The 23,863-nt window shown below is 47.9% G+C and overlaps 1 protein-coding gene across 12 annotated transcripts in view; it reads left to right on the top strand.

Moving 5' to 3' along the window:
- Positions 1 to 23,863, top strand: part of TNRC6C (trinucleotide repeat containing adaptor 6C) — a 700,889-nt gene that overhangs the window by 415,001 nt on the left and 262,025 nt on the right. The gene's annotated exons all lie outside the window — the stretch shown is intronic.

Here is a 23,863-nt window from a genome sequence, read left to right as displayed (position 1 = left end):
TTCTTCCCACCTCCTTCCTGTTGTGCTTGCCTGTATGCTTCTCTCTATTTCTTCCCAGTGACATCTCTGTTGCTTCCTGCCACCTGCGCTCACTTTCTCTCGTCCCTTTCTCGTTTCCCACACCCTTGGTGGTGTTTTCCTCCAGCCTCTGTGTTGCTTCCCTCTATTCTCCCATCCTTCCCTGTAGGTCATGCATCCTCCCCCCTGTGTTACTCAAGCATCCTGTGTGGTTTTGGCATCATCCACACTTCCCTGTGTTGCTTCTGCCCTGCTTCCTACTTAAAAACACGTTTGCACTTTTTCTTTTTAGTTACTGATCCAACTCGGATTGGTAACAAAAATAAGGTCTGAATCACTTTGTAGACGGGCACCTGCAGCGCCAAAGTAAAAAAAAAAAAAAAAAACGACTGTAGCCCTTCTTCACAGAATTAGGAATGCTGTGCAGGATGTCTAAGAACCATTGGTGAAGCAAGTAGTTCTCAAAGGCGAGACATATTGGCTTGCCAATGCTTTTTTTCCCCTGGGATTTACAGGCTGTGGCTTCTTACCATGAGGTATTTCTGTAAGTGTTTAGCATTAAGTGTGGCATGAAGCAGTCACTGCAGATGTTTATATTTCACTTAAAACTGTAGAATTCAAATATTTTTTCTTTTTTTTTTGGTCAAAGTAATCGCATGATAAATTAAAGACCTTCTCTGGAATCCATCCCACCTTTCTCTGAAATTGATAGAGGGACCTACTCTTGTTTAAGGGGTGTGAAAATCTACAACCAGATGGCTCGCAACTCCATTAAAAAAAAAATATCACAATTGTGTAAGGCGCCTGAAGTTTTAAATAAAAGGAGGGGAAACATGGAAATGTTGTGACTGACACACAGGCCAACAGGTGCAACTCTGTGTTGCATCGTAACACTCCAGAAATCAAGTAAAAGATGTATTCCCCCAGAAGTCCCAGGGTAGGAGTTCTAGCAGTGGGGAAGATGTGGCTGTCTCAGTTCTGTTTTCGGACTCAAGTGAGAGAAACAGAAAACTATGTCCATTAATGTAATGTAGGACAGATATCCAGTGGAGGGAAGTCTGGAAACTTCACCCATCATCGCAGAGGGCAGTGTCTTAATTTCAAATAGCTGTATACTGTGTTTGTGATATAACTGAATCACCCCATGTACATAATAAAAACAATATTTTGTTTTATCTGATAGTGACTTCTAGTTGCAGATTCCTTACCTTAGAATTCAAGGCAAAAGTCTGGTTCCGGAGATTTTTTTTTCTTAGAGCAGTATCCCTGCGTGCGTTAGGTGTCATTGGTCGACTCTGCATCCATTGTTGCTGTCGTGGGTACCGGATATGACATCGCAGGTAGTACATAAGTGCCACACTGGCACGCTAACGTCAGTTCTTTTTGTTCTGTGCCAGCCTGCCCTCAGTTGTTTTTTGGCTGGATTTTCACCTTTTTGTCAAGGTTTTTGGGACTTTTCTGGTGCGTCAAGGTTGTTCAAGAAGACCGCCTCAAGCCCTGCGACTCCTGCCATCGAATGATGTCAGTGACAGATCTGCACCTGGTATGTTTGTGGTGGTTGGAGCCTGACTACGACGCAAAGTCATGCTACAACTGCCGGGCCATGAACCCGAAGGCTTTGAGGGAGTCGTCCTAGAAGCTGCTTTTTACCCGGCATACGGCTCTGCCTCGCTCCCTGTCCTGATCAAGAGGAAGGTCCAGAGACCCCTCAAAGAGCCGCCACCACTCCTCTTTATCCCATTCTAAATCTTCGGGACACTCAGGTAAGAAGAAGTCGAAGAAGCACAAGCACTCTTCGACTTCACTCAGTTGGTCAGACAATGCGAAGTGGGACAAGGAGCATCCTCACACTAGGCCTTCATCTTTGGAGCCTATTTCTGGATCAGCTCTGTGCCTCCCTGACTTCCCGGGAGCCGGCGCCACCCCTGCCCAACTCAGAGGTTTACGATGCCATGCACCTCATTTTCGGGCAGGCCAGTCCTGTTTGAGAGCCCTCTGGCCTCTCGGGATTGGGAGGCGCCCCTTCAGGTCCTGGGCCAGAGGCCTCCGATCCGAGGGCACATAAGGATCTGCTTCTGGATCCGAACTGCCATAGATCATAACCTCGACCTTCCCTGATGTCAGTTCAAGCGTCGAAACTCCCGATGCCGACTGGGCCCATGGGCGGCATTGACCCTATACTCATTGCTGACACAGAATCGTACGATGTCACTCGATTCCAATTCAGTCTACGGGCTGGGTCGTTGATCTCTAGATTGGATTCCGACCCTTATTCTAATGGATCTGAATACCCCAAAGGTATAGAGAGGGATTGCTGGACCCCTTTGAATACCAGCTGGAAAATTCTATGGACAGGGCTCAAGAACTGGGCGAAGCCAGCGGGTTGGATACCTCACCTGATGCTGGTATGCTTTCTCCCCCTACCATGGCTACAGAGGAGGTATCTTCTTACTCCATGGTGGTGAGAGGAGCAGCTGAGGTCTTGGGCCTCAAGCTATCAGGACTAACCTTCTGATTAAGATGCTCCCACCTGGAGCTTCCACATCAGAACCGCTTTTGCCTTCAGTGAAGTCCTCACTGTTGTCCTTTTTGGAGAATGGCCCACGCCCAGCACAGTGGCCCCTGTTAATAGGACAATTGCCTGCCACCATAGGCCTCTTCCTCTAGCCTGGCATTGCGGTCAGTGAACACCGCATGCCTTTTGGGCCGTTATTCCCATACTTTATGGGACACTGTCACACAAGTGCTACTACAGGTCCCGAAGAGGGCCCGGGCCATACTTTCCCAAGCTGTTGCTGATGAGAGAGATGCGGCGAAGTTCACCATCAGATCTGGGATGGATACGAATGACTCTCTGGGCAGATCGATGGCGGTGGCTTTGAGACACCACACCTGGTTCCGTTCATCTGGCTTTTCATGGGAGTTCCAGTCTACTCTGATGGACATGCCTTTTGATGGCATATGTCTCTTCGGGGACAAAGCAGCCTTGGCTGTCGAGGTCTTTAAGGAGTCTCGGGCTACGGCTCGGTCCCTTGCCCTTGCAGCGGCCCCTCATCCCGCTCAGTCTGCTTTTCAAACCCTTTCATGGCTACGCCTCCGTGTGGCTGAGGACCCCCCGCCCTCTACTGCAGCCTCCAAGCCTTCCTGATCTGGTGCTTCCCCACCAGGAACCAGTCGTGGCTGGATTCACCATCAACTGTCCCACTGGACCACCATCATGTTAGACAGGTGGGTTTTGCAAATAGCCCGAAGGGGCTACTCCCTGCTCTTTAAGATTACCCCTTCCTCCATGCTACCATCCTATGATCATATGAAGGAGCATCACCTGGCACTTCTCTGTGAGGAGGTTACAGCTCCCTTGGCCAAGGAAGCCATAGAGATTGTCCCTGTGCCAGACGTAGGTTGTGGTTGTTATTGCCGCTACTTTCTGGTGGCCATAAAGGACAAGGGCCTTCATCTTATCCTTGACCTCCGGTCACTCAATCTCTTCCTCAGGAAGGAAGGAGAAGTTCAAAATGCTCACTCTAACTCAGGTGCTATCTGCCCTCGACCCGGGAGACTGGATGGTAGCATTGGACTTAAAAGACGCTTATTTTCATATTCCCGTCCTGCCTGCCTGCCTGCCCACAGACGTTACTTGTAGTTTGTGTAGGTCACAAGCATTTTTAATTCACTGAGCTCTCCTTTGGCCTTCCCAGCCCCTCTGGTTTTAACCAAAGTGATGTCAGTGATCTCAGCTCATCAGCGCAGGTTAGGGGTGTCAGTCTTCCCGTACCTTGACGACTGGCTGATGAAGGCAAGCTCGACCCAGGATGTCATCTCCCACTGCCAGACTTCAGCAAACCTCCTGCATTTGCTAGGGCTCACTATAAACGTGCCGAAGTCTCCAGACTCCCTTTCAGACGCTCCCTGTCATCGCAGCTGTTCTGGACACAGTGCAGTTTCAGGCCTATACTCCAGAGCGCTGAGTCCAGGATATTCAGGCTATACCGATGTTTCAGCCTATATCCTGGATTTCACTGAGAATGAGTGTGAGGATGCTGGGCCTCCTGGTCTCCTGCATCCTGCTAGTGACTCATGCCAGATAGCATATGTGGGCTCTGCAGTGGGGACCTGAAGTTTCAGTGGACACTGCATCAACTAAATCTCTCTGACATGGTCCAGATCTTGGAGGGGACTGCGTGAGATCTGCAGTGGTGGCTTTTGAATTGCTTTTGGGTCAAGGGCCGCTCCCAACCAGAACTCACATTAGTCACAGATGCGTCACTCCTAGGATGAGGCAGCCACATGGGAGAGGTAGTGATAAGAGGCGTCTGGTCTCTGATGGAGTCCAAGTTCCATATCATCTTTCTGGAACTAAGGGTGATTCGACTGGCATTGAAAACATTCCTTCCCTCTCTAAAAGGGAAAGTGGTGCAGGTGTTCATGGACAACACCACCGCCATGTGGTGCTGCAACAAGCAGGGCTCTCCTCCTCTGGACATGGCTGGAACAGCAGGGCATATCCCTGGTGGTTCAACATCTGGAGAGCTCTGTGAATGCCAGAGCTTACAAACTCAACCATTGATGCCTGGTTGATCACAAATGTAGTCTCCATTCAGTGGTGCCGCAAGGTCTCTTTCAGCAGTTGGGAGAGCCTTGGTTAGATCTGTTTGCCTCCACCGAGAATGCGCAATGTCAGCTGTTTTGCACGCTTGAGTTTTCAAGGTTGTACTTGCTCGGCAACCCTTTTTTTCTCGAGTGGAACTCTGGCCGCCTTTATGCCTTTCTGCAACCATCGCTTCTGCCCAGAGTTCTCGAAGATCAAGAAAGAACGGGCCCAAGTTATTCTTGTGGCTCCCCTGACTGGGCAAGAAGAGTCTGGTACCTCGAGCTCTTGAGCATGGCCACTGACCCTCCAACCAGACTGCCCCTTCGAGTGGATCTTTTGTTACAGCAACAGGGGACGGTTATCCACCCGAACTTGTCCAGTCTTTGCCATTTTGCGTGGAGATTGAGCGGCAGCAGTTGACAACTTTTGACCTTCCACCTGAAGTCTGTGATGTTATCTTGGCAGCCAGGTGTCCTTCCACCAAAACGGTATACGCCTGTTATTGGAACAAATTTGTGGGGTGGTGGAAGGACATCACTCAACACCCCCCCCCCCCCCCCCCCCCCCCCCCTTTCCAAGGTTCTTCTGTTTGGTCTTTTCTTTGGCCTAGCAGGGCTCTGCCTCAAGGGTTGTTTACATGCCATCTTGGATTTCCTCCACTTGCCTGACCATCCCTCCTTATTTAAATCCCCTATTGTGGGACGATTTCTTAAGGGTCTTACCCGTCTCTTTCCGCAGTCCCTGTTCATAGTGTCCCAGTGGGATTTGAACTTGGTTCCGACTTATCTGATGTGTGCTCTCTTTGAGCCACTGCACAATTGTCCACCTCACCAGCTTACTCTGAAAACAGCCTTCCTTGTGGCTATCAGCTCTGCCTGCAGAGTGAGTGAGTTGCAGTCTCTTTTTTCTAAGCCACCTTTCCTCTCTGTCCACCTTGAAAAGGTGGTGCTTCGTACTAGGGCTTCTTTTCTCCCTAAAGCAGTCACGCCCTTTAATGTAGGCCAGTCTGTCACTTTGCCTACTTTTTATGTGCCCCCACATCCCTCTGAGGAAGAGTAGAGAATCCATGCCTGGACCCAAAAAGAGTGTTGGCGTTCTACCTCAATTGTACTCAAGAGTTCTGGTTGGATCAATTCTTTGTGGGTTATATAGGCGCAAAGAAAGGTCGGGCAGTGCAGAAAAGACACATCTCAAGATGGGTTGTTCGCTGCATTAAAATGTGCTAAGCTTTGGCTGAGAAGCAACCCCATTAGGGTTTGCGTGCCCTCCCTGCCAGGGCAACAGCTTGCCACCACTGCGTTAGCACGTGGAGTCCCAGTCTTGGATATCTGCCAGGCAGCAACCTAAGCCTTCTTGCACACATTCACTAAACACTACTGCCTGGACAGTCCAGTCCACAGGGACAGCTACTTTGGCAGTTTGGTCCTACCTTACTTCTTAGTATGATCTTGGTTCGCAGACCCACCTCCGGGGATGGTATTGCTTGGGTATTTACTCTAAGGTAAAAAATCTGCAACTAGAAGCCTCTATCAGATAAAATATTTACTTGCATTCGGTAACAGTTTATGTGGTAGAGACATAGTCCAGTTGCAGATTTCTTACCGACCCACCCATCCTCCCCGCTCTGCAAACTGATTTCTAGGGACAGGGTCTTTCATGGCTCTAGTTCTGGTGCCCAAGTATCGGTTTTCTTCATGGGTCTGTGCTTCTGGCGTGGAAAGTCGTGAAAAGAAACTGCCATCAGCGCACCAAGGTGGCACTTATGTACATCCTGCAACGTCATATCCGGAGACCACGACACCAATGATGTATGCGGAGTCGGCCAACGCCATCTAACGGTGGTCAGGGGTACTGCGCAAAGCAAAGAATTTCCGGATCCAGACTGGCACGTTGGGAAATTCTGAGGTAAGAAATCTGCAACTAGAATATGTCTCTACCAGCTAAGTCGTTACCGAAGGTAAATAACTTGTTCTTTGTGACTAGCTAGTCCAGTATCTTTTTGTGTGATGCTGTACATAGCCAGGGTTACTATTATCGAATCATACTCCATTTATTGGCCTCAGAAGGATAAAAAGCTGAGTCAACTTTGTTAGTTTTGGAGCTTTGATATGGAGGTTGCACAATAATTTTGTGCTTACTTCATTGAGCTAGGTGACATTTTTATTTTCACCAAAGAGACACCCTCAGCAGCAGCCGGGTGCAGGGCGCAAACACAGAGCTTGGGCGTCCAATACTTTTCAATAGGGGGGTCCAGAGGGTCACTAAAGATGGTGCTGGCTGGGTCCAGGCGGTTGGTTCTGGGAAAGCAGAGGCTGGACAGTTAGGGGAGGCGGGTGCTGGATGTTGCTGGACCATCTGTTAGATTCCCCAAGGCCACAGGGCTGCGAGTGCAGGGGTCTCCTTGGGTGTCGGCATTTTGGTTGGATCCAGTGGCGGTCCTCTGGCTTCAGGCTGTAGGTGTCGGTGTATTGGCCAAGAGGGGTCAACCGAGGGTGGACTAGAGGTGGAAACTGCCTGGGGACCTTCTCTGGACCGATGAGTCACCTGGACTCTGGCTGTGGGCATCTGAAGCAGAGTGGGCAGGGCTTGCGGATCTGGGGAGGTTCTGGAATCCTTTTGGAGAGTTTCTTCTTGGCGGAGCCACTGTCCACTGGAGTTCTTGGTCCTCTGCTGGGCAGGCAGTCCTCTGGGGGTTTGTAGTGGTTGCTGGTCCTGCAGGATGCGTCGCCTTTTTGGAGCAGGGGTCTTTGAAGCTGCAGACAGGCCGGTAGGGCCGGGGCCAAGTCAGTTGGCATCTGGAGTCTTCACTGCTGGGGTCTCCTTGGCAGTCCTTTCTTCTTGAGGTCGCCAGGAATCTGTTGAGTAAAGTTCAGGGGTGCCCCTAAATACTAGATTTAAGGGCATTGCAGGAATCAGAGGGTAAGTAGCCAAGGGATACTGTCCCTGCGGGTGGCTACACCCTTCCTGTGCCCACTGCATTTGGGGAGGGGGACACATTCGTATTCTGATCAATCCCTCTCTTCCAAACCAAAATAGAGAATTCTGCAAAGAAGGTGTGTCCCTTCAGCACTGGACACCTTAGTGGTGGTCCCAGCTGAAGCGGTCACCCCTGTTTTTCCTAGTTTTCCTGCTGGACCTATTGTCACCAGCTGGAGTGCCCTGTGGCACTGTAACAGGAGGCCTGAGCCTTTGGGGCTCACCACCAAATGTTACAGTTTCTGCAGGGGAAAGGTGTGAAGCACCTCCACCCAGGGCAGGCTTTTTTTTCTGGCCCCAGAGAGCATAAAGACCCTCATCCCATGGGGTCAGAAACGTATCTGTTGGTGGCAGGCTAGAACAGAATGGTCAGTCCTGCACTAAAGGGTTGATTAAAATACAGGGCCCATACCTAAGATGCCCTGTATGTGTATTGTACAACACTGGCATCAGTGTTGTTTTATTGTGCTGAGAAGTTTGATACTAAACTTACGATCCTTCAGTGAAGCCATCATGAAGTTGTGGAGTTTGTAATGACAAATTCCCAGTCCGTGTACCTAATCTGGCCACACTGCACTTACAATGTTCCAAGAATGGACTCAGACACTCTTGCTAATGCAGCTATGCCCTCACCTGTGGTATAGTGCATACTGCCTTAGGGCTGTAAGGCCTGCTAGACGGGTGACTTGCCTATGTCACAGGCAGTGGTTTGTGGGCAATGCACCCTGGAAATGGTGCCTTGTTGACTTTACCTTTTGCTCCCCACCAGCACACACAATCTGCAATGGCAGTGTGCATGTGCTTGGTGAGGGGTCCCTTAGGGTGGCATGATACATGCTGCAGCCCTTAGGTGACCCTCAATGGTCATGGAGCCCTTGGTACCACTGGTACCTTTCACAAGGGGCTTAGCTGTGTGCCAGGGATGTGCCAGTTATAGAAACAATGGTACAGTTTAGGGAAAGAACACTGGTGCTGGGGCCTGGTTAGCAGGATCCCAACACGCACTCACTCAGGTTAGCATCAATATCATGCAAAAAGTCGGGGTGGGTGGGCTAACCATGCTAAAAGGGGAACTTTCCTACACCCTCATGCACCTTATGGCTAATCTGGACAGGAAGCTAAACTGTGTTGCAGAAGAAGTCTCAGTTGAAGCGCCAGTCTTACCTCACTTCCTGTTTGAAATCTACTGGTAGGAAGAAGTCAGTTTAGGCACAAGCATAAGAAGGCTAAGAGCACCCAATCCCACCATTTAAAGTCTAGAGAGAAAGTTCAAGGCTGTTGTGATAAATTATGCTCTCCCTTGATGTCTCTTACAGGCAATGTCAGTCCTCCTAAGCTGTAATGCAACTACTAACCCAGGCCTTTCGGGCCGCAGTCGTGTCACCGTTAGACACCTTTCCAAGGCAGCAGGAACAGCAGTCCTCAAGTTTTTTTTAATCTCATGCCGCAATGGCTGCCAAGACGCCTTAGTTGATCCGCCTGGCTCAGGCCTGGCTGGTAGGAGGTGAAATATGTTTTTTTCCTCCCAAGTTGGAGATCCAGTACATCGAACAGCTATTCCTTGCCAGAGGTGGGTCATGTCATTGTTGCAGCCTGATGCCTTTCAAAGAAGTCGACCTACGCTGGGCCAAATTTGTTTAGTACCCGAAGCACAGGCTCTTTGCAGGCCAAACTGTCTGATGTTCTTTTGTTTGTTCCTTTGTTAGCCCAGCAAGGTTTGACACATGTATTTCCTCCCAAACAGTTTGTCTGAGTGGGACCTGAGATTTGTGTTGACGTTTCTCATAAGCATACCCTTTTTTAGTAGATGTAGAGATGTTCTTTTATGCTCTTGCAATTGCAATTATGTTTGCTCACTGCAATAGTGAACTACAGGCACTCATGATTTCTATCTTTCCGGACTGAAGACCCGGGCAGCCCTACCATAGAATGTGACTCCATTGCATGTTGGCCAGTTGATTACTCTGTTAAAGTTTTTTTCGCTGCTTTTGTTTTTTCCCTGCCTCACACCTGGAAAGAAAACAAAAAGCTTGATCGACTTTGACCCTAAGTGGTCTTCGAACTTTTACATTGACTGTACAAAAGACCATCATGTGGATGGTCAGATCTCTGTGGATTTCTCTGGCAAAGAAAAGGAAGGCTATGCAATAGAGGCCCATGTCAAGGTGGATAGTTCCCTTTATTGAACTTGATATGCACTTGCCAAGAAGTCACACTTAAGGGTCTCTGGACTCATTCCACTAGGGTGAAGGCTGCTACAAGGGTTTTGGTGCAAGGAGTGCCTCTTTTAGACATCTGTCAGTCTGCTACATTGAGCGTTGGCACATATGTTCACAAAATACCACTGGTTTGATTGACAGGTTCGGCAGGAAGGTAACTTCATTTTCTCGGTTATGCAAATCTTTCTGGTCTGAGCACTCCCCTTGGGAGACACTGCTGTGGCATTTATTGTAAAGGTGAGGCGATCAGAAGTATCCATCAGAATAAAAAGTTACTTATCTTCGTAAACACTCATTCTGGTGGATACTATAATTGCTTATATGTCACTTCCCTGTTCTGTGGAGTGTGGTATATTACCCATCCAAAAAGGTCTGAATTTAGGAATCTGCACACTCTCAGTGAATTTCTTGCTGAATCTTATGTTGCAGGAGGAGGAAAAAGGAACTAGATTTCAACTAGATATACTGTTTTGCTGCATGACAATTGCAGTGCATTGAACTAGATTGTTCTTTCAAGACTAGATTAGTGGAATATATTGGCAAATCCCTTGAGTTTAAGTGAATGTAGAATTGGTGAGCAGAATGTATGTGAATCAGGAAAAAGAAGTCACTTAAATGCCTCTTGAAACTTATTTTATTGCTCATTAGTCCATAACAGATTGCAATTTCCTACTTGTGTTCATGCATCACCGGTACACAAAGTAATGTTTTGCAAAGGTATCTCTCACCTTCATGGCAGCAGCTTGAGAAATGTCAGGAGTTGGGCAAGGAAAACAAAAATGCCAATGCCATGAGTTGGTGACTTGGCTGGTAAAATGTTGATTTGACTGTAGGCCCCTGTGCGCTAAGAGTGTCCGCCACAGTCTAATGAATGCAGTGTTGGAGTGATGAGACAGCGTGCGAGTGCACCTCTGCCCAATATGATGCACCAGCAGACTAATACTGGCAAGACGTGGTAAGTCTCCTCTGCTTTACTTGCTACCTGGAAACTGATAATCCACACAGATTTAACTGTACGGGTGGCTGAAGCAGGCACTTACATGTGGTTTGTCCACCGGTGGGAAAGACAGCTGGCAGCTCAAGATACTCACAACACACCGACTTATTTGCAATACAGGTCCTTGGCATGGTCACCAGAGATGGTATGCAGCAGGCTGCAGCTCCCAAGCCTCAAAAATAGTATACAGCCTGCTGGAACTTAAGAGAAGCAACCACATAAGCGCAGCTGCGTTCCTCTTATTACAGCAGACAGTGTGCTAGCACTGAAATGGTGACATCCTTTTGGAGGGTGTTGAGGGCAACACAGCTCCTCATGAAGTAGGTGGTTCTTGTCTTCCTAACAGAAATGCAAGAAAAACATGATAAAAACCCTTGAGGACCAGCACTAAAAAGTGATGTGCAACCACTATGTCAAAATTAACTAAGGATATTCATTCATTTGGAGACCATGTGAGCATCAACGAAGAATCAAAATCACTGTTGCAGGCTAATGTTGGAAAAAAGCAGACAATATATGGGCAAAGACTGAAGAACTGGACAACATAATGATGAAATGTGAGGACCTAGAATACCGGTCATGTAGAGACAACATTAGGATCCACATTGGTAAAAGAACATTGAGGGAACAAATGTGGGGATATGCTGCTTGAACTTGTTTAAGCATATCCTGAGGGGCGATGCACCAAAGGATGTAGGAATTGTGAGAGAGCACAGAGTGGTCTTACCACTCCCAGAACCTGCGTCAAGACTAAGATATATCATGGCAAAACTAATGACACCTGAAACCATGAACATGATTCTGCGTCCTGCATGCCAATGGGAGAAGATTGTCTTTGAAGATTGCACTGTTTAATTTTTCCAGGATGTGCCCTAGGTGACACTGTCTGGAAGAAAGGCTATGGCAGAACAAATTATGGCACTTTGGGACAGACAGCTTAAATTAAATTTGTCACGGTTGTGGATTCTCCGCCACACCAATTACTTTTTTTGTTTTTTTGTTACCCTTATGAATACATATGGGTAATTACTTGTATGTTGTATTGACGCTAGTGTGTGGAGAAGAAAGGAAGGTGACACGACCATCGCCAATAAAGTATACAAACACAGGGTTTTTCCATATATACCCAGTTGCTAGTCATTGCAATGTTAGTTATTTGCCTACCAAATGGTTAGGATAGTCACTTGGAATGCAAGGGGTTTAAATTCCCTGCTAAAGAAACACAACATATTGAGGGCCATAGGAAGTGAAGTACAAGATATGATCTGGCTGCATGAAACACTTGTTGAAGGACACAAGATTAATAACACACAGATTATACACCATACAGTTCTTTGCCACATGCAAGGACAGGAAAACCAGGGATGGGGTAATGTAAGCCATAAGTAAAGTCTTGGCAGTGGGAGTCACAGAAACAATAATAGACCGAAAAGGATATGATTCTTATTGGTAAACTCAGTGGTTGTGAGATGACACCCTTTGCCTTATATGCACCTAATAGTAATCAGAAGCTTTATATTTTAACAATCATGGACTTGCTGAGGAGGCAAGCTAAAGGGGAAATCATGTTGGCTGGAGATTGTAACATGGTTTACAGCCCCGATCTTGATAGACATCTCTTATATAAATAGACCGGCAGAGGGATGTCCAAAAATGTGACCAATATGTGTTATGCCGAGAATCCCACCGAATGGAAAAAGAATGTAAAGTTTTTTCCTCACATCCACAGATCCCTCTTCCGAATGGATCAGATTTGGGGTACGGGGCCTCCCCAGCCCCCAGAGCCGAGCTCCTTACTACTGCAAACCCATACTAAGCCTGGACGATGTTGAGACAAAGGGCAGGTTTTCTGTTTTTATATTCTCCTGTCTTACGTCTGGACAACAACCCCCCCCCCTTTAAAAAAAAATAAAAAGAGGCAAAAATTATACATATGTTATCAAGTGCTGGGATAACCAAAACCAACTACTTTTGTGCTGGGGCAGACTTTCTGTCCCTTGATCATTTCAGACTGCACAGTGACCAGTACCACTCGCTCGCTATGGATATTTAACATTGCAACATATGGCTAAAGGGAACCTACCTAGGTTTCCAAACAGAGCGACATGATGTGTCCCCAATGAGACAGATAATTAGATCCCCAGCTACCACCATGTGGGTCGCAAGATTATATGCGATGTTTTCAGAACTTTGCAGAGAGAATACCATTCACCATAAACAAGCCTGGAAGATAGATTTAGGGGGTGAGATGAGAATGTCTAAGTGGTAATATTGCTAAACACTAGCCTGCTTCATATCCCTCGGTCATATACATAAGCTTATACAGATTAAATTCTTGAACCAAGTTTATTTCACACCTGCCAGACAACACAGGATATATCTTTAAAGTTCTTATAACTGCCCATGTTTCTGAAAAGAATGGTCAGATTTGTTTACCCAAGCTGGGACCTACCCAGCCTTCAGTATTGTCATGAGATCTTCCATAGGCTGTCTGACATGCTTAGCGGTAGGCTAACACCAAACTCAGGCACTTCTCCGTTATGTCAGATTATAATATATCGAACCCGTAGATGTGTTTTTATGGTGCTCTTGCTGGCCAAGCGAAGGATAGCCATGCATTGGTGCAGACATACTGACCGGAGTAGGGATTGATCAATGATTGATGTGAAGTGTATACATCCCTTCAGTCCATTGCATAGAGACCCTAAGACATATGGCGTCTCTTGAAGGCATATCTTGCACAAACAGACATGGGTAATTTGGATGCCCAGTCTTGAATCGTTTGCAGGGGAGGAGCTAGGGTTCTGGAATAATTAAAGAAGCTCCTGCACCTACGCTACATGGACTGAAGTTGAGTATATGTACATAATGGGAAAGTTTGTGCTGGCTAATTGTACCCTTACACTGAATATTGTTTTGAATGGAGGATTGGTGGTGATTTGGCATGTGATGCAAAATATACAATTACATGTGTAACTGAATGGATGTTAACATATGTTATAATGCAATAAAGGGTGAAGTTGTCTTTTAAAAAGTATTTGGAGTATAGATAATATACTAAAACAGACAATTGAAATTGAAATAGCAGCCTTCTACCACACACCCACTGTATGAGAATTTGATTTGCATGAGGGGGAATCAGGAAAGAATGGAGTGGCCTGGAAATTCAACCCAATTATATTGAAAAACAAAACCCATGAAAAAGAAATGACAAATCAAATAGGGGAATGTTTGGAAAGCAATGGTGAGATGGGCGTACAACCCATAATTTTCTGATGGATACAACTACCTGTGGATTCCTCACCTAATGAATACTCCCATGGCGCCAGCATTCGACGGAAATCTTCTTACTAGTCTCTAAACGTCGACGAGGACGTCACTCTAGCCCACGCGACGCCGTCTGACGTCATACAGGCAATAAGAGGTCCTCGACGACGTGCGGACGTCAGTTCCGTTTTTTTCGTGCATTCGAAACGGTTATCTTCGAGGGAGCAACTGTTACTTTTTTGGTTGCAGTGTATTTTTGCTGCGTAGTCTTTCTCTGTGGTAATAATGTCGCAGAGAAAGTCTGGATTTAAGCCTTGTCGTGAGTGTGGAGGCAAGATGTCGGTGACGGATCCTCATTCCGATTGCCTTTGGTGTTTGAGCTCCGACCACGACGTCTCGACTTGTGATTCATGCCAGCACATGAATTCAAAGGCCCTCAAGGAACGTGAGGCGAAGCTGTTTATGGCAAAATCGAAGGATCACAAGAAGTCTTCTTCTCCAAGACATCGGCGTCATCGAGACTCCCGGCGCCGTAGAGAATCTCGGCGTCATTCGAAGGAGACTCGTTCCAGGTCTTCGGATCGGCGCCGAAGGACATGGGAGATCAGTCCTACGGTTACGCCGCATCCTTCGACGCCGTTGCCCTCTCCGGCGTCTCCAACTTCACCTGGACAGGCGTCGGTGATTGAGGTATTGGAGCCTCAGGTGTTTTCTCCGGCGCAGACGTCGAGGCCGGCGTCGGGGTCGCCTCCGAGACAGGCACCTCAGTATCCGGCTTTTCCCACCCCTGGAGCCGATAGTTCCGCATTCTTGAATGCGATGTATGCCATCTTCCAACAGATGGCTCCAGGGGGTGCTCCGGCTGGGCCTTTGGCCTTTTCTTTGGGTGATCCTGCACCTCTTCGGCCGGCACCCTTTATGCCCTTTCTCCCTTTTGGGAACGTGGGCTCGGCGCCAGTGTCGGCGCCGGTGGCTGCTCCAGTGGCTTCAGAAGGATTGGCCCCGGGGATTTCCATCCCGTCGACATCTGGATTTCGACCTGTGACTCCGGTGGGTCCATCTGCTTCAGCTGCTCTTTTGTCGGCGCCGAAGTTACCTGTGGCGCCGGACGCGGCGTCGGTGGCTTCTGAAGATCGGCGCCGATCTTCGACTTCGGTGGAGGCATTTTCGACTCCGCGTATTGAACAACGACTTCATTCCAGGAGACGTGCTCTCCGTGTATTAGAAGAGCAGGAGTACCAACAAGCCCTGGAGGAAGGAGAGCTAGAGGACTCGGGTGATGGGCTGCATGGACTGGAGTCGGCCAGTGGGCTGGACACTTCCCCTGAGTGGCATCTTTCGTCCCCGGGGGAATATACTGAGGAGGCTGCTTCCTTTCATGCAGTGGTACGGAAGGCAGCTAGTTTTTTGGACCTGCCTTTGCCGGTGGTGGAGGCTAAACAAAACCTTTTAACAGAGGTGCTACATCCGGCCTCAGCTGCGGCGGAGCCTCTGTTGCCATTTAATGACGCTCTGCTGGATCCGGTGTTAGAGGTGTGGAAGAGGCCGGCATCTTCCCCAGCAGTTCACAGAGCCGTGGCCAGGAGGTATCGGGCGGCTCCGACTGATCCTGGTTTTCTATCTAGGCACCCTACGCCGGAGAGCTTGGTGGTGCAGGCCTCCTGTTCATCCAAGTCAGCGCCTGGTTCTTTCCCGACGGTGCCTGGGGACAGAGATTCAAAGAAGCTAGAGGCGCAGTCGAAGAAGATTTTTTCGTCCTGCAGTCTGGCGTTAAAAGCCACCAATGCAACCTGTATCCTGGGGAGGTATATTCATGCTCTGATGGATGACATTTCCTCATCGTTTACAGAGCTTCCCCAGGGTCTTTTGGATCTTGTCTCAAATGCCCAGGCTGCTGCGACCCAGATTATCCAGACGGGACTGGATACCACTGACTCGGTAGCCAGAGCAATGGGCACAACTGTGGTGGCAAGGAGACAGGCCTGGCTCCGTAACTCGGGCTTTTCTGCAGATGTACAGTCCACATTGTTGGATCTCCCGTTTGATGGGGACAAACTGTTTGGAGCCAAGGCTGATTCGGCCTTGGAACGTTTTAAGGAAAGCAGGGCCACGGCTAAGTCGTTAGGGCTCCAAGCTCCTTCTTCCACGGCCTCTTCCAGATTTTTCAGGAGGTTTCGTGGATTTGGGCGTGGCTCTTCCTCCTCCTCTTCCTTTCGGGGAAGATATCAGCAACCTGCCTCTTCCCATCCCTATAGATCTTTCAGGGGGAGAGGTAGGGTCCGCACCAGAGGAGCCTCTCAGCAGCACTCTGCCTCTTCCTCATCCTCTGGCGGGGTGCAGCAGGGGAAGCAGCCTTAGGCTTCCACCATTTCCCACTCACTCCTCTCCTGTAGGGGGAAGATTACAGCATTTTCTCACCAAATGGAAGACTGTTACAACTGACACTTGGGTTCTCAGTATTGTGGGAAAAGGCTACACCCTTCCCTTTCGGGAGTTCCCGCCCCTCATCCCGCCCCGCCCTTCTTATTGTTCAGAAGAACACCTCCTGTTGCTAGAACAGGAGGTACAAGCCCTCCTTTCCAAGGGCGCGGTGGAGTTGGTCCCAGAGCAGGAAAGGGGTCGAGGATGTTACTCAAGGTATTTCCTGATTCCCAAGAAGGATGGTCGTTTGAGACCAATCCTTGACCTGAGGATCTTGAATTGGTTCCTCAAGCAGGAAAAGTTCAAGATGCTGACCCTAGCACAGGTGCTTTTGGCGTTGAACAAGGAAGACTGGATGGTGTCTGTCGACTTGCAGGATGCTTACTTTCATATCCCGATACTCAAGTCACACAGGAAGTATCTCCGGTTTGTGGTGGGATCGCAGCACTATCAGTTTGCGGTCCTTCCGTTTGGTCTTACTTCAGCACCTCGAGTCTTCACGAAGGTGATGTCGGTGGTTGCGGCAGAACTCAGAAGGAAGGGGATAGCAGTATTCCCTTATTTGGACGACTGGTTGATCAAAGCCAAGTCCCCGGAGCTTGTGTCGCATCATCTGCAGTCAACAACCCAGTTGTTGTTCGACCTGGGTTTTTTGGTGAACGAGCCCAAATCTCACCTAGAGCCCTCTCAGCGCCTCCTGTTCATAGGGGCAGTACTGGATACAACATTGGGTCGGGCCTTTCCTCCGCCTCAGCGGATTCAAGATATTCAGGATTTGGTTCCAATGTTTCGAAATGGAGCGGTAGTTCCAGTCCTCAAGGTCCTTCGTCTGCTCGGTCTGTTTGCCTCCTGCATTCTGTTGGTCACGCATGCTCGCTGGCACATGAGGGCTCTTCAGTGGTGCCTCCGAAGGCAGTGGTCTCAACACAAAGGCGATCTAGAGGGTTCTGTCAAGATCTCCAGAGATGCTGCTGTGGATTTGAAGTGGTGGATTGCAAGCAACAATCTTTCACAAGGAAAGCCGTTCCAGCAGTCGCCACCAGTGGCCACAGTCATAACGGATGCTTCCACTCTAGGGTGGGGAGCTCATCTGGGGGATCTGGAGATCAAAGGTCTTTGGTCTCCAGAGGAACAGATGTTTCACATCAATCTGTTAGAGTTACGGGCTGTACGTCTGGCTCTCAAGGCCTTCCTCCCTTCCCTTCGTGGTCAGTCGGTACAGGTCCTAACGGACAATACTACCACGATGTGGTACATAAACAAGCAGGGAGGAGTGGGGTCGTACCTTCTCTGCAGAGAAGCTCTTCGACTATGGTCCTGGGCAAAGGACCATCAGATTTGCTTGATAGCAAACCATCTGGCCGGAGTCTTAAACGTGCGTGCGGACAGTATCAGTCGCCAATTCTCGGCAGACCACGAGTGGCGTCTCCATCCAGATCAAGTCCGTTTAATCTTCCAGAGGTGGGGGTTTCCTCGGGTAGATCTGTTTGCCACTCGAGAGAACGCGCATTGTCCGTTATTCTGCAGCCTCCAGTATCCGATGCAGGGAGCATTGGGGGACGCGTTTCAAATAACCTGGTGCGGCCAGTTGCTTTACGCGTTTCCTCCCATACCCTTGATTCCTCGAGTATTGAGGAAGATTCGCCAGGACCGGGCTCTAGTCATCCTAATAGCTCCGGATTGGCCAAGGAGGGTATGGTACTCCGACCTTCTCCAACTCTCAATGTGCCCTCCGCTCCGTCTCCCTTTCAGGGCAGACCTCCTCTCGCAGTCGCAGGGGCAGGTTCTACACCCCAACCTCCAGAGTCTGCACCTACATGCCTGGAGATTGAACGGGGCAACCTGAGTTCCTTCTCTCTCCCGCCTGAGGTAGTGGATGTTATATTAGCGGCCAGGCGACACTCCACTAAATCTATCTACGCTAATAGATGGTCTAAATTTGTTGCGTGGTGTGGAGAGAGGCAGATTGATCCTTTGCATTCTCATCTATCGGACGTTTTGTCTTTTGCTCTGTCTCTAGCGCAGAAAGGTTGTGCAGTGGCTACCATTAAGGGTTATTTATCGGCCTTGTCAGCCTTCATATGTCTTCCAGACAAACCATCTTTATTTAAATCCCCTATTGTTATCAGATTCCTGAAGGGTCTTCTAAATAAATATCCTCCAAAGCCATTTGTTATGCCGCAATGGGATTTGTCCTTGGTCCTGACTTTCCTTATGGGGTCCCCTTTTGAACCTATGCATTCTTGCCCCTTAAGGTATTTGGTTTTAAAAACAGTCTTCCTGATAGCTATAACATCAGCAAGGAGAGTGAGTTGCAGGCCTTATTAGTAAAGCCCACTTATACAACTTTTTATGGGGATAAGGTGGTGTTGAGGACCAAGGCTGCTTTCCTCCCGAAGGTTGTTTCACCCTTCCATTTGGCTCAGGCAATTACTTTGTCCACGTTCTATCCTCCGCCTCATCCTTCCAAAGAGGAAGAAAGACTGCACCGTCTGGACCCAAAGAGAGCGTTGAGCTTCTTTATTGATAGAACAAAGGATTTCAGGCTGGAGGATCAGCTGTTTATTGGATACGTGGGCAAGAGGAGAGGAAAGGCAGTCCACAAGAGAACACTATCCAGGTGGGTTGTTCTTTGCATTAAAATCTGTTACTCTTTGGCAAAGAAGGATCCTCCTGAGGGCATTAGAGCTCATTCCACCAGAGCTAAGTCGGCCACTTCGGCCTTGGCCAGAGATGTTCCTGTGGTCGACATCTGCAAGGCCGCAACTTGGTCGTCCCTTCACACTTTTGCAAAACATTACTGTTTGGATTCTGAGGTTAGAAGGGACGGACATTTTGCACGGTCAGTGCTGCAGGATTTCTTGGTTTGACCATTTAGGCACCCACCGCCGGGCGTGGTACTGCTTTGGGACTCTATTCATTAGGTGAGGAATCCACAGGTAGTTGTATCCATCAGAAGAACGAGTTACTTACCTTCGGTAACGACTTTTCTGGTGGATACATTAGCTACCTGTGGATTCCTCACGGTCCCACCCGCCTCCCCGTTGCCTTTCTGGTCTTACCAAGTAATCCTTGAGTACGCTCCTCTTGGTCTTTGAGGGTGCAATAGATGTTGTATATATTATATTTATATATATGTATATATCTTTGTGTATATACTTGATGTGTATATATATTTTAAAAAGAGAAAGTTATATATATATATATATATAAAAGATTTACAGTTATTCATGCAATGTTGTGTATTTTTACAATGTAATGGGATGTTGCCTTGCTCTTTCATTGCATTGCCTGGTTGTTCTCATGCACGTAAAAAATGATTGGTACTGACGTCCGCACGTCGTCGAGGACCTCTTATTGCCTGTATGACGTCAGACGGCGTCGCGTTGGCTAGAGTGACGTCCTCGTCGACGTGCAGAGACTAGTAAGAAGATTTCCGTCGAATGCTGGAGCCATGGGAGTATTCATTAGGTGAGGAATCCACAGGTAGCTAATGTATCCACCAGAAAAGTCGTTACCGAAGGTAAGTAACTCGTTCGTTTTGGACACCTTCAAGGTTTTTATTAGAGGCAAGGCAATGACGATCTAAGTGCACCAGAGATGGATATGGTCCCTGATCATAAAATCACAGAGAGTCAGAAATAAAATAATAATAATAATAATATAAGGAGTGGAGCACCCTTCCACTCTTAAAAGAAAAACGAAACTAAGAATCCAACTTGACATCTTATTGACTGATAAATCGTAAGGTCCCTTTTGTATCTCTAACAAAAATTGTATCAAAGCCAATAAGACAAATAAAATACTGAAGGCCTTGGTGAGACAACCCAAAATTTCTCATAAATATCTAGATTTAGGAAACCGCATACAGTGCTTACCAGAACAGAGGTGAAGAAGCGCAAGACCTTTCAAGAATACTATCACACATTGTATCAATGCCAACGGCCTCAAACCCTAGAAATCGTTCATTTTCTAGACATGCTACAGCTACCAACATAACCCTAAAACTCAAAAGAGGGTCTAGAACCAACAGGGGAAGAAGAGGAGAGGGTCAAGCATACCTTCTAATAATGCCCTAGAATCTGATGGCTTTACAAAATGGGTTTTACAAAAGATTTGCATCATCAGTGAGCCCTCATTTGACTAGACCTTTGTGTTTCCTGCTGTATGGGTAGGGTGTCTGACTATCTGTGAGGCAGTGATAATTGTAATATTTTAACAAGGCAAGGCCAAGGACAATGTGCAGCATAAATACCAGTCTCACTCCTCAACTCACATTGAAATATATATGAACTTTAAAACCTGTTGTTGTGTCCAAAATCCAATGTTTAAAACCATCAGCATCATTCATAAAGACATTCTGATTGGCAGCCCCACTTAAATGCAGACAAGCTCACCATTTCTGGTGGCTCTCGTCACACCCAGGCCACCATCAGACTGGATGCTAAGGAGGTTTTTGCTGTAAGAATAGCACATATAAAACTACATTAAGGTCCTACTGAGAAGCACCACTATTATTTAATTAAAATTGTGTTTTCACCTGCTTAGTTACGTTAGTACTGTTGCATTAATAGCTACAACCTCAATTTCAGGTGCTTGTAGTACCCAATTAAAAGTATAGCAGCCCTGCTGGAAAGTGCCACTAGGCTCCCAGTGAATTTATGGCATAGGCTAATAAGGCTTAGTATTGTTCCAAAAAAAGTATAAGGCTTATTGACACACCAAACTATCACACCGAAGTGGAAACATAGGCCAGCACATTAACACATTGTGCTTTATTTCCAGTGAAGTTAGTGGCCCTGTTAAGAATTTTGGGCTAAAGGTCTCAGATGCTGTCTGTCATTTGAAATGCAGGAGTGGGTGATTACCAGGATGTGCACCTCTTCGTCACCCAACCTCGTTCCCCCAATGAGGGGGAACCAGTCAAGTAGTCCTCAACTTCATCTTGAGAGCCAGGAGTGTCCAGAAGCAAATAAGATGTGCCGTGTGCCTAAATGAAACAATTGAAGTCTCCTTTGATAGATTAAATGACCTGCTGGCTTTCTAGAAATCCACAGCTTAGTTTCACTTTGCATACAAAAGCAGGTGGTTAAGATTTTGCCATTGGATGACAGCTCAAAAGTTGGTTTGTGGATGTATTCATTCTCTGGGTACCTGCCACTCAAGACAACTAGTGGATCCTTTTAAGATCTACATCAGATCCTACTGAAATATTTTTAAAGAGTTTTTTTGAGACGCCAACCAAGCATTTAACTCCCATATTTTTTTTTTTTTTTTCTTTAAACTTTGTTTATTGGTATTTCTGTGATTGAAGAACAGTTGGTACATGAGTGGGGCCCCTCAACACAGGGCGGAGGTCCGTATTTACACATTATAATATTAATGGATGATAGACAGTAACATAGCCGTTCCCCCCCTCACGGACTTTATACAGTCCAGCAATATGTACTGTACACTAGCCAAGCCCTGTTCGATTCCATTGGTCTATCTATAGTGCTGTCTGTTGGTTTCCACATAGTCTCAAACAGTACCATATAAACCTTTAACTAGGTCAATAACAAAAATATAAAAAAACAATAAAACAAACATCTAAATCGTGCGCTGGATTAATAGACAGTGGCTCGGTGGGGGTAAGTTATACATGCATAAGTAGGTTATCTATCCGGGAGAGTCAAGTTTGGCACCCTCCCATCCCCCGTCCTAATGAAGTGGTATAATCTAATCCTGGTTGCACTCTGCCAGCCCCAAAGCAAGTCACAAAAAAAAAAAAAAAAAAAACAAAAAAACAGGTCACTTACAATAACTCGGTGCAGTCTGCCCCATGCCTCCCTCTCATGTAGAAGCATAATAAGGCCTCCGCGGGTGTGCACTATGGCCATCTGTGTTCTCCTGCTTCGCCACCCTCCCCCTAAGCATCACCTCGCCCACCTTCCAGGGGCACCTTGTCTTCCCTAGTCTCACGCGCCCCCCCGGCTCCCGCCTGAAAGCCTCCCAATCTTCCAATATCTTATTCCAAAGTGGTGCCAAGGGTCAAGTCCTAACTCCCCGATCCTCTTCCCTACGCATCGCCTGTAATTTGGCTTCAGCCCACACGACACATCTCGCCTCCAGTCCGCTAACTGTGGGCCCAATGGAGATTTCCAGTCCATGGCAATCTGTCGCCGGATCAAAACCAGAGCGAGGTCCATGAATCTACTGCCCACCCTCTTGGAGCTTGGCCTTGCATGCAAACCCAGCAGGCACAGGTAGGGGTCTAAGCTCGTTTGTGTGTCAAGGGTTCCCCCCAGGTCCTCAAGCACTCCTTTCCAGCCTCTTTGTATGTCAGGACACCCCCAAACCATATGATGGAAATCCGGGTCTGCGGCTTCGCATCTAGGACAACCTCTGGGCTCCCCACCATATATTACTCTGAGCCTATGCGGAGTGAGGTACGTTCTGTGTACAAAATTACACTGGATGTATTGAAAGCGTGTATTTCTGGAAACACTCCAGGGGTACACTAACACTTTTTGCCATTCCATGTCTGTCAGGGCTTTGCCCACTGTCTCCTTCCACTTTGCAAAGAAAGCAAAGTAGCTGCAGTGAGAGCCCCATACAGTCTGGTGATCAAGTGTGAGTCCTCCCTGGCTGTCCCTAAAAGGTGCAGTATAGTATGTGTTTCTGGTAGGCCATAGTCTCATCACAGCCAAAACCAGTGTCCTATACATCAGAAACTACCCCTTTGGGATCCCCTCCTCCTCTACAAGCTCCGCAGAGGAGTGCAGGATCCCCTCGCTGAAGAGATCTCCCAAGGTCTGCACTCCCACCCGGCATCAGGTCCTCAGTCGCCCCTGCATCAGGGTGCGTCCCGGAGTCCCCAGCAGTATTCCTGTCAGTGGTATCCCAGCGGAATAGGCCACCATCGTTCCTGTGCCCTTCAGACATTGTCTCCAACAGGAGAGGGCCACCTGCAGAAAAATAGTCTGCTTAGGCAAGACACACCTGGCGCCGGCCAGAAGGAGATCCGGGTGAATCACTCCACTGGGTGCGGTCAGGTCAAGCTGTTGCCTCCCCGACAGCCATCTAGCCACCCACTGGAGATGACATGACAAATAATACAGCTCAAAGTCTGGAACCGCCGGTCCGCCCTCTAGCGTGGGCCGGCGGAAGGTGTAGAGGGACGTCCGCTGGCGACCCCCATCCCACATAAGAACCCTAAGGACCATGTTTAGATCCCTAAACACAGCCTCCGGTATAGTCACTGGGAGGTTGGTAAAGTAGTATAGTAGGCGGGGTAACATAATCATTTTGGACAACGCCACGCGGGCCATCATTGAAAGATTTAAGGAGCGCCAAAACGCCACACACAATTGTAGGAATCTGATTGCTGCGCCA

The sequence above is a fragment of the Pleurodeles waltl genome, chromosome 7, assembly GCF_031143425.1.
Source record: "Pleurodeles waltl isolate 20211129_DDA chromosome 7, aPleWal1.hap1.20221129, whole genome shotgun sequence".
NCBI classification, from domain to species: Eukaryota; Metazoa; Chordata; class Amphibia; order Caudata; family Salamandridae; genus Pleurodeles; species Pleurodeles waltl.
This window is presented reverse-complemented; position numbering and strand designations above follow the sequence as displayed.